This window comes from Cydia amplana, chromosome Z (genome assembly GCF_948474715.1).
Source record: "Cydia amplana chromosome Z, ilCydAmpl1.1, whole genome shotgun sequence".
In the NCBI taxonomy this organism is placed as follows: Eukaryota; Metazoa; Arthropoda; class Insecta; order Lepidoptera; family Tortricidae; genus Cydia; species Cydia amplana.
In genome coordinates this window covers 32,058,756-32,068,577 of record NC_086096.1, presented here as the reverse complement: position 1 = coordinate 32,068,577, position 9,822 = coordinate 32,058,756, and positions in this window count along the sequence as shown.

Genomic DNA, 9,822 nt, shown 5'->3' with positions numbered 1-9,822 from the left:
ATCTTTAAATGAACTTATAATGACTTTGTACTAAAACTTTAGTAATGTGACAGCTAAGTATCTCTAAGTTCTTGTATTTAGTAGTTAGTGGCACCAATAAATGAACGATTAAACGACTACCTACTTAGGCCCACTTGCACCATCACACTAACCCAGGGTTACGCGGTTAAACAGTTAACCCAATGTCAAATTGTACTGGTAACCATGGTAAATTCAGGTTTAACAGGTTAACCCCGGGCTGGTGAAATGGTGCAAGTGGCGCTTAGTTTTTTTTTTCTATATGTTAACAACGCGTTTCAACTGATTTGTATTTTTTTTTTTACATGATTCAGCATATAAACGAGTTTTCCTAACTCTAATTATTATTCGAATACATTTTTCTATACATTTTTTCGAATCCAATGAGGTATCAAACGTATTTCTAGGAGTAGGCAGTAGGTATCTCTATATTTCACCATTTTGAAGTTGTCGACTAGACTAGTACTTTGGACTGCCTATACTTAATATACTTATTGATTATTTCGTTTTGGCGGTCAACTGACGATAGTCACCTATCTGAAGTACAGTTCATAAGTTTCATAACCTCCCCAAGTACAATTATCGCTAACTAAATCCGGCGGGCAATGGGTTCAACGGTTTATTTGTTTTAGATAAAGATGATAACACACAACGGAATGGAATCGTACGTCAGTGGAGCTGGACGTGTTCAAACCAGCTGTTTGCATAATAACATTTGTGTTATCATATCCCCAGCTGGTAGACCTAACCTACCACAGCTTTGTCATAAACACATGTTCGTATAAATAGCTCCAATTATGATAGGGGCCACTAGTGCATCTCAAACTGGTATGTACCCACGTATGCTGTTTATAAATGATATGACACTCTCTACGTATACCTTGTACGAGGGTAATTTGAGAAGTAACTTGTTTCGCCTACGTATAGATGGCGTTGGCGTCAACTCTGTATGTATTGATTTAGTTTAGTAATTAAACATATTTAATATGTGGCGTCATGTCATTTTTGGTAGGAATTTGACATTTGACAGTAGTTCAAACAAAACTGGTCTGAGTTACGCGGGAAAATGGAGAAAATTGGAATTCGTGGAGTTTTTCAGTTCTTTTTTTGGAAGGCAAAACTGTGAAACAAATCCATAAAAGGATTTTACCTACGTTGGGTAGTTCGTGTCCTTCCTAGGGAACGATTTGACTTTGCGTAAATGAGTTTAAGCGAGACAGGACATGCATTAAAGATGCACCTCGCCCTGGAGTCCCGAAAACAGCACTTTTACCCGAAATCATCGATAAAATCCGTGATTTAGTTTTAGCCGACCGAAGGTTGAAAATACGCGAAATAGCTGAAGCCACAAACATCTCTTCTGAGCGGGTGCATTTTATTTTACACGACGTTTTGCACAAGAAAAAGCTTTGTGTAAGGTAAGTGCCGCGATTACTGACTCCAGAACAAATGCGTATTCGCATGTGAACATCTGATGAAGATTTGCAGGTGTTTAAAAAAAATCCAACAGATTTTATTCGCCGTTTTGTTACTATGGATGGAACCTGGATCCATCACTACATCCCGGAGACGAAACATCAGTCGAAACAATGGGCTGGTCATGGTGAGCCAACTCCAAAGAAAGCCATATGCATTCCGTCTGCTGGAAAGGTGATGGCGTCTGTGTTTTGGGACGCAAACGGATACTTTTAATTGCCTACCTGGCCAAGGGAAAACTATAACTGGAGCATACTACGCATCACTTTTGGATCAGTTACAGGCGGCAATAGCTGAAAAACGTCCAGGTTTGGCAAGAAATAATGTGATTTTTCACCATGACTACGCTCCGGTGCATTCAAGTCGTGTCGCTGCACAAAAATTGTCGGAGTTACGATTGGAACTTCTTCCACACCCTACTTATTCACCAGATTTTGGCTTCGTCGGACTATCACCTCTTCCCGAAACTGAAAACATTTCTCTTAGGGCGAAATTTTAAGTCCGATGAGGAGGTTATATGGGAGGTCAATGCGTATTTCGAGGCCCTTGAAGAAACGCACTTCCGTGAAGGCATAGAGAAGTTGCAGACTCGTTGGGACAAGTGCGTAGAACTTCGAAGGGATTACGTAGAGAAATAAAATAAATACATTTGCAATATTATTATTTTTTGTTATGAAACCAAGTTACTTCTCAAACAACCCTCGTAGGTAGGTACTTTAAAAGCTGCCTGATACTGAAGGCAGCATGAGACCCGACATTTTAGAGTTAGTGCCAGGTTTGCTCTTGACTTTTAGTTGTCAGCTAACGATTAGGTACTATGTTCTTGATAATCTTAATTGATACTGGGCAAGCTGTGGTCCGAGAGCTAGCCCAGGAAAAGGCTAACTACTTGTACCCACCTACAATTTATAGAGCAATAAAGTCCCTCCGATTAGTGCGGGACTATCCTTATTACTAAACCTGGGCTCAGGAAACCAGCTGTGTAAATTGCATAACTTCAATTGTTTTTACTTTACTGGCCTGCCCTGATGAACAGCTGGAATAACGTAAGAAATGTGTAGTAATTTAATACAGTGTCAATTTAATCTTTTGACCTATTGACCATACGTACCTCTGCACCGACTGCGCCTCATCATATGAACCTCAAAATCCACAATCGTGACGACTTGACTTTCTCAAAAATGTGTCTGGCGGGATAGGAATTGATAAACATTTTCTAAAATAAAATTGTCTTATTTTATTTCAAAGATATTTTTCATCACATTCTTCAGCCATCCATAATAGTTTCATAATCAAGACTCCCAATTGTAAACTTTCAATTTTGTAGATTTCAAACAATCAAGCAACCACGTGTTCAACTGTGCGGCGCCCGGGCCCGGCTACAACATAGCAGGGGACATTTTCAACCTGTCGCTGTTAGTCATGGCCGTGGGTGTGGTCATCGTCGTCTTGTTTACACTGTTTGTCAAAATCTACTAACAACACATAGAGTCTGTTCGGAAAGAGTTGTGGAATGTATTGGGCTCCATACATTCCACGACTCTTCTCTTTCCGCACAGACTCTATGAACAAATTCAGGGTGGGCCCGAATATTAACCATAGACTCCAATTATTAATCGGAGTAAAAAGGTTAAGGATTGAAACATTGACGTCGGAAATGAAAAAAGTCACCGTAACCATCGCTATTGAAAAATACTATAAGCAATTACACATTTATTTTTCTTATAATTAGATTATTAACGCTGAGCACTAGGGTAATTCCGGGGTAATTGGCCATAGTTTTTTTAACACTCGATAAAAAAAAAGTTTACATGTAATTAAATAAATATTTACTTCTTCATAAACTTTGATTAATTGACTTTCAAAAATGAAAGAAACTAAAAAATATTTCTATTACGAACAGCTTGAAAAAATGTTTAAAACAAAAATTACAATTGGCCATCTCTCCCGAGGTATCCGGGAGTGATGATCATACCATTACAGGAGAGATGGCCATAACATAACTCTTCATTTGAGTATAATTTATTTTTCATTTTTATTCCTCAAGTCCCTTTTCATCTCATGACCCCGCCACCGAATACCAGCAAACTGCGCACTCAACGCAATAATGGAGGAGAAGACTGCAATAGTTATCTTTCTAAATGAACTCCATTTTCCTTTTTTAATCGTTATCATGCATAGGTGGACGTTGTCACTGATATCTGATAACCTTTGGAATATCTAATTCGTGACAGATACATCTTCATCACTGTGTGCCTTCACGATGGCCATAATACCCCAACTTGAACTGGCCATCTCTCCTTTTCGTCCGGGAGAGAAGACCACGCCGAAAATCCAAACAAGTTGAGACTCGAGCTTCATTCTTATTTAGGTTAGAACAATATACTACAACCGTATACTTTGCACTAAAAACAAATAACACCATTAGAATAAGACACTAGCATCACCACCAGTAAAATATGAACCCTCAAAGAAATATTTGCACTAGTCAAAACAATCAACAAGGATTTTACGTACTTTTACAAGTTTTTCCCCCAAAATTTTGGCCATATTTTTGCTCCCAAGCATGACGTGAAGCGTACTAAACAAGAACTAGCGACATCTAGCCATCAGAACCATGAAATATTTGCATGGGCAATCTCCCCCTTATGGCCATCTACTCCGGAATTACCCCATGTGGTTAAAAGCTGGTTTTTACGATTGTATGTACGCTTTAGGTAGAAGGGTAAGGGTACGTCCACTAAAATAAAAATTGGAACGGCTCATCCATTTTATTGTAACTTAAAAACTTAAGACAAAAAGATAATACAATGTTTGCAATGAGTAATGAGGCCGTGCTCTACCTACCCACCTACTGAGTATAACTTTTAATATTTTAATCACTCGATTAACTCTTACACTAATAAGGCTACCCTTAAATTCTACCGCTTCCAATCAAATGGGCTGAACTTTTCGTGTAATGTAATATTTTATTGCTTACAATGTCATCTAAAGATAATCTTAAATAATAAGCAATTTTGAACAAGTGTTTTGATCTAAATTTCAAGTAGGTAAGTGTCAGCTACTATTAAGAAAATTAATTTACATTAGCCTATTAAAATCTTAAAACATAACAAAATATAAAATGAATTATTAAACATAGGAGCATTATAAAAATACGTAACGTAATAGCCAATATAAGCGTATCAGCTTACTGAATAAATTCCTCATAATAGGCGCAAGCGAAAGTTTGTCGTGAACAGCTCACTCACTTCGTGTATAATCAGTACCTTATGATATGCTAATGATATGATAAAAAATCTACACTGGTTCCAGCCAGCTCCCCGAACGGCGTCACTAAATAATAATGAGTGTATAATATATAGTTTCTAACATGCAATTCAATAAAAACATCTTAACTATATCACTACCAGTATTTCGTTAAGGCATAACATAATATTATATTGTCAGATCTATTAGGAAGCATGTTCTCTTAATTAGTAATTGATGGCTTTTTATTGACTCTGTTGTATTACTTCGTAAACACATACACATTACTTAAAGGGCATTAAGCGAAATATTGTCTCGTTTGCGACACTAACAGCAAATAATGGCAGTATTATTAGCTTTTAGAGTCACCTAAAATATCGCGAAATGCTACATAGTCCTGAGACATATAATATAACTAAATTTAATGTTTTCAAGTTGATTGCGTTACTTTGATTGTAGGCAGCAATGAACACAGCTGGAAATACTGTTTACATATTAACTACATTCAAAAGACGCCCTGTATATGTTTTTGTTTTCTATTTGAGCACCCGAGCCGTTAAGATATTATGTAGCCCGGCATTAATGACCAAATGTAAGGCCGCGGAGTGGACGCACGCGGGCGACGGGCGGCAGATCAAGGTCAGCCATACATTGCGGTCGACCTAATGTATGAACAGCCGTGAGATCGCGTGCGTCTCGGCCTAGCGGCTATCAATCTCGAAATAATAAGTTTAAACTGAGTAGTAGCTATTAGAATATAATATAACTTTTTACTCCCGTTCGGACTGCAGTGCCCTAACGCCAGAATAATAATAATGTCAAATTATTTATGCATATCTTTTTTTAATAATAATTATAATACATAACTGTACGTATTAGTTTTCTATACCGTAAAATGGAAATTAATGCAATAGTACCACCTCTGTTTGTGTGCGTTGCGTGTTAAAATCAAAAAGGGGATGGATTTTTACCAATTTACATGTGTAACTGTTGTTCATTGTCACTTAAAATACATATAAAAGACGCAGGTTACTAAACAACTGCCTACTATGTTTTATAGATTCCTATACGAAGTCAATAATTTAAACAAGAATCGAATAATGATTTGTAGATATTTTTTCTACATGCTCGATGAGTTTTATTAACAAAATACTAATGGCGTTATTTATAAACGCATTACACGCCTGAATTAGCTATAAATCATTTGTCAGTTTGATTTATGTATTTGTAAGAAAGGGATAAAATATAATTCAGGATAAAACATTCAGGCTCGTACAATTTTATGAATAAGGGGGTAAGTCTTGTCCAAAATCGAATTGAGCCATAACGCAGAACGCAGAGTACCTACTTTAGGCTAATTTTAGCTAATAGAGAAATAACTACTGTGTAAAAAAATCTTTTCAGTACAAAGTAAGCAGGGCAACAAATGGCCATTCTCCGAATCAGTTACTGTTATCGTAGTTATCTTGCATATGTATTATGTATTGCTAACTTTTGGGATATATTCCTAGGCATAGACGCCTTGCGTCATCGCCTTTAGAGTTAGACCGAGTCATAATTTCATAGAAGTTTGACATTTAAGATAATGCACTGCGTGTGCTATCAAAATCGTTGCAGACTTATCTTGGTCTGACTCTATAGTGACTTCTATACATCTCACTGAATATACACTTGAACCTCCGAACAAAACCCGAAATACCATCCCTACATAGAAATATTTTTAAATCGATTGTGTTAATGACATTACAACAAAAGGGCTCAATTGAAATTAATTCCAAACTAATCAGCATCAGTCTTTCCTATGCCACAATTAATAGGTGTCATAAATAAATAATACATAACAGGAGACTTAACATTATGTAGGTACCTATTATATAACGAGTTGCATAACCTGAAGTGTTATGAAGTCTCATTAAATTGCCATGTGCCGTTTCGTTGTGTCTTCCATTTTCAAAAATTTTTGGCTGTGGCGGCGAACAATTAGTTAGTGTAAGGCCTGAGTGGACGCTCGAGTTGGGCGTGCAGCGGGGCGGGGCGTGCGGCGTGCATGTTAAACAAATGCAAACGCATAGTAGCGGCCTTAGTGCACGCTGCTCAAATCACTTGGGAGCTCGACGCCACGCTGCACGCCCCGCCGAACGCTCCGCTTCGAGCGTCCACTCAGGCCTTACACTTACGCCATAGAATATGATGGCACGCCTATCGTGTCATACGCCACACGTTAAAAACATTGATGACACGCCTGTCGTGCCATCCGCACCGAATCGGTTAACTGCTGCTCCAGGGCTAATAAACGAAAATCGTTAATTTCTTCTTAAATACTGAACGTATTGTTATAATACTTAATATACAAGTTAGAAATACCTTAATGTATATGTACGTTTAATGTACGTCCAGAGTTTAGGGGTACGTTGTATGAGTAATACCATTTAAGAACCTAGATTTAAAGAAATGTTGCACTAAATAAATATATGCATAAGAGATTAAACTACGACAAACATGCCTATAGAAGGTCTGTTCTAAATCTTAAATCCGTAGAAAAGCTAGGTGCTGACTGCCTAATGTATTTGAGAAATGGGTGGATTAACTATTTCTTGTTGTTATTCCGCCTCATCAGCCAGGGCCAATAGTGGCAAAGTTTGTTAGAAGAACAGTACCTACATCACGTACACAACCTGCGAATCTTTACACAAACTTCGCGAATTAGCTCGTCGAACGAACATCATACAACAAATTGATGCAAAGCAATTCGACCTATATTGATCTGTAGTAACACACGTCTGATACTGAGTCGCTACGACCCTAATTGAGTTAGTATCACACGTCTGATACTAGGGCGCTCTACGGGTATAGTAAGATTGCTGCTTTCAAAGCTTGGTAATGACCCATTTTGGAAAAAGTACCACAGAACTCCTTGTTTAGTTAATTTAAATACCATATAAAACAACAGTGTTTAAAGAACGCCGTGGCAACGGGCGACAAGAAAAAGTTGATTCGCCCATTCATAGCCAGGACAGATAGAAAAATAGACACAGGTTCACATTGAAAATAGACATTCAGTCTATATATAAAGGTAATAAATAAACACTTTCCGAAGAAAGCCAAATAAATTAAAAGAAATTACAGATACACTTTCTTCGTTATTTCGCTTTTACTGAACTGTAACGCTATAGTTATGTTTAAGGGCAAAGTTTTATACTTTTACGGTACTCAGGCGTTTATTTGATAGTATTTAAAGGTAAAATAAATGTCTAAACTTTCCATTTATTTTATCTATGATTACCTACTATTGTATCAATTATTGATAGAATAAATATTGTCCTTAAAAATAAATTTATTAGTTGACGCTGTTTCTAATTTCTATCAGTCCCGGCTGTAAATAGTAGTGAAAACTTTGTTCAACAATTGACCTTCATAGAACCAAGCCTAAATATGTTTAAGAACCGGGTTCCGGAAGATTGTGGAACGCGTGCTTATTAATCTTATTATTAATCAGTATCTTAATTGTTCGAGTATAGAATTATAGTATTTTAAGAATTATATTTAATTATGAATATTTAAGCTAAGGAAATTAACTTAGGCCGGCCTTTCCGTTTACGTGTGTAAAATGCACTAAATCTATTATCACTATAGTCCATTAGGCGGGTCCACACAGTGCGAACAGCATCGCGAGGAATAGGGGGTATTACTTACTGCAACGTTCTGCCGCCAGAGGGCAGCAGTAGCAGAACACATGTCAGTGACAAATTTGACGTTTTTGTTTGAAGAAATTTCACTTTTGACACTGACAGGTCGGTATCGTACCGCTGTGATTTTTTATAAGAATTGTTCGAATAGGGCTGACCGACACCGAGCGTCTCGGCCGCCACCGACTCAGCCACCTCGTCTACACCGGCCGTTTACTTCGCGCGAAAGTTTCTTCGCGAGGCTGCTCGATCTGTGTGGACCCCGCCTATTTATTAAAAGTGCCTAATATTTAGGTATTATGACAAGCTGCCCAAGAAGTGTTTAGTTATTATCAAACAAGTATTATCTTAGATAACACTTCAGTTAGAATGTTACACTTGTAAAAACTGAAAAATAATTTAGGTATATTAAACTGCTGTGTCGCCTTTAGCAGACTTAAAAACTACAGCTAAGTCAGCAATCCAGAAAAACTGTTTTACATGACAGTTTTCACTAGGTAAGTTTAAGAATCTGTCATTTCAAGGAAGATTAAAAAGTGGTCCTGGGTGAACTTTACACTGCCTGTAAGTTCTGATTATTAGATCTGCTGTTTGTTCCAAGTCCACCAAGCCGTACCGCAACGGTTTAACAATGATAATGTTATACAAACATAAATGTATATTCTTGAAAATCCCAATATAAGCACTTCTAATAAGTGAACTTAAGGCCTTGTAATCAACGGGACTTCAAAATACCTATGCTATTTAATTTTTATGCTATTTAATTTAATTACGTAAAGACGAGTCTTCGCAGAATGTTCGTAGCCGATACTTTTAAATGCTTACTTCAGTACCTATTTGATCTTTATACTAATGTAATGTTGCGCGTGCGTTCATGGTTAGGATTATTATTATTATTTATAACTAATCTATTACTTGCATTTATTTCCAATGTATAGTATTAAAGATAACCATTAAATGACTCTTTACTTTACTACCTCAAATACCAAAGACTCGCGAAAAGTAATACATTCAAATTTAGCATCAACGTTTCAATCGCTAAACCTATAGGTAAGCTACCTTACAAACAAGTGCACTTAATGAATCTCACTACGTTTAGTTCCGTTATTTGTTGCGTTATCGACGCACGCGAGATGTCGCGGACACGGACTTAGTGCGTGGTCGCTGGCGTCCCAAAAAACGATATGACACCATGTTATATTTCACTGTAAATCCAATTATTTTACTAATTAACTATTACTCAAACACGTTTATAAATCAAGCGACTTAGGTTCAAAAGCAACCCGCTTGCGGTCTACAAATAACACTCATCCAAATCGTGAATGTTAAAAGTCTATTAAGTACCAGCAGCGGAGCGCTAATAAACTCGATTCCTACCAGCTTGCCTATTTTT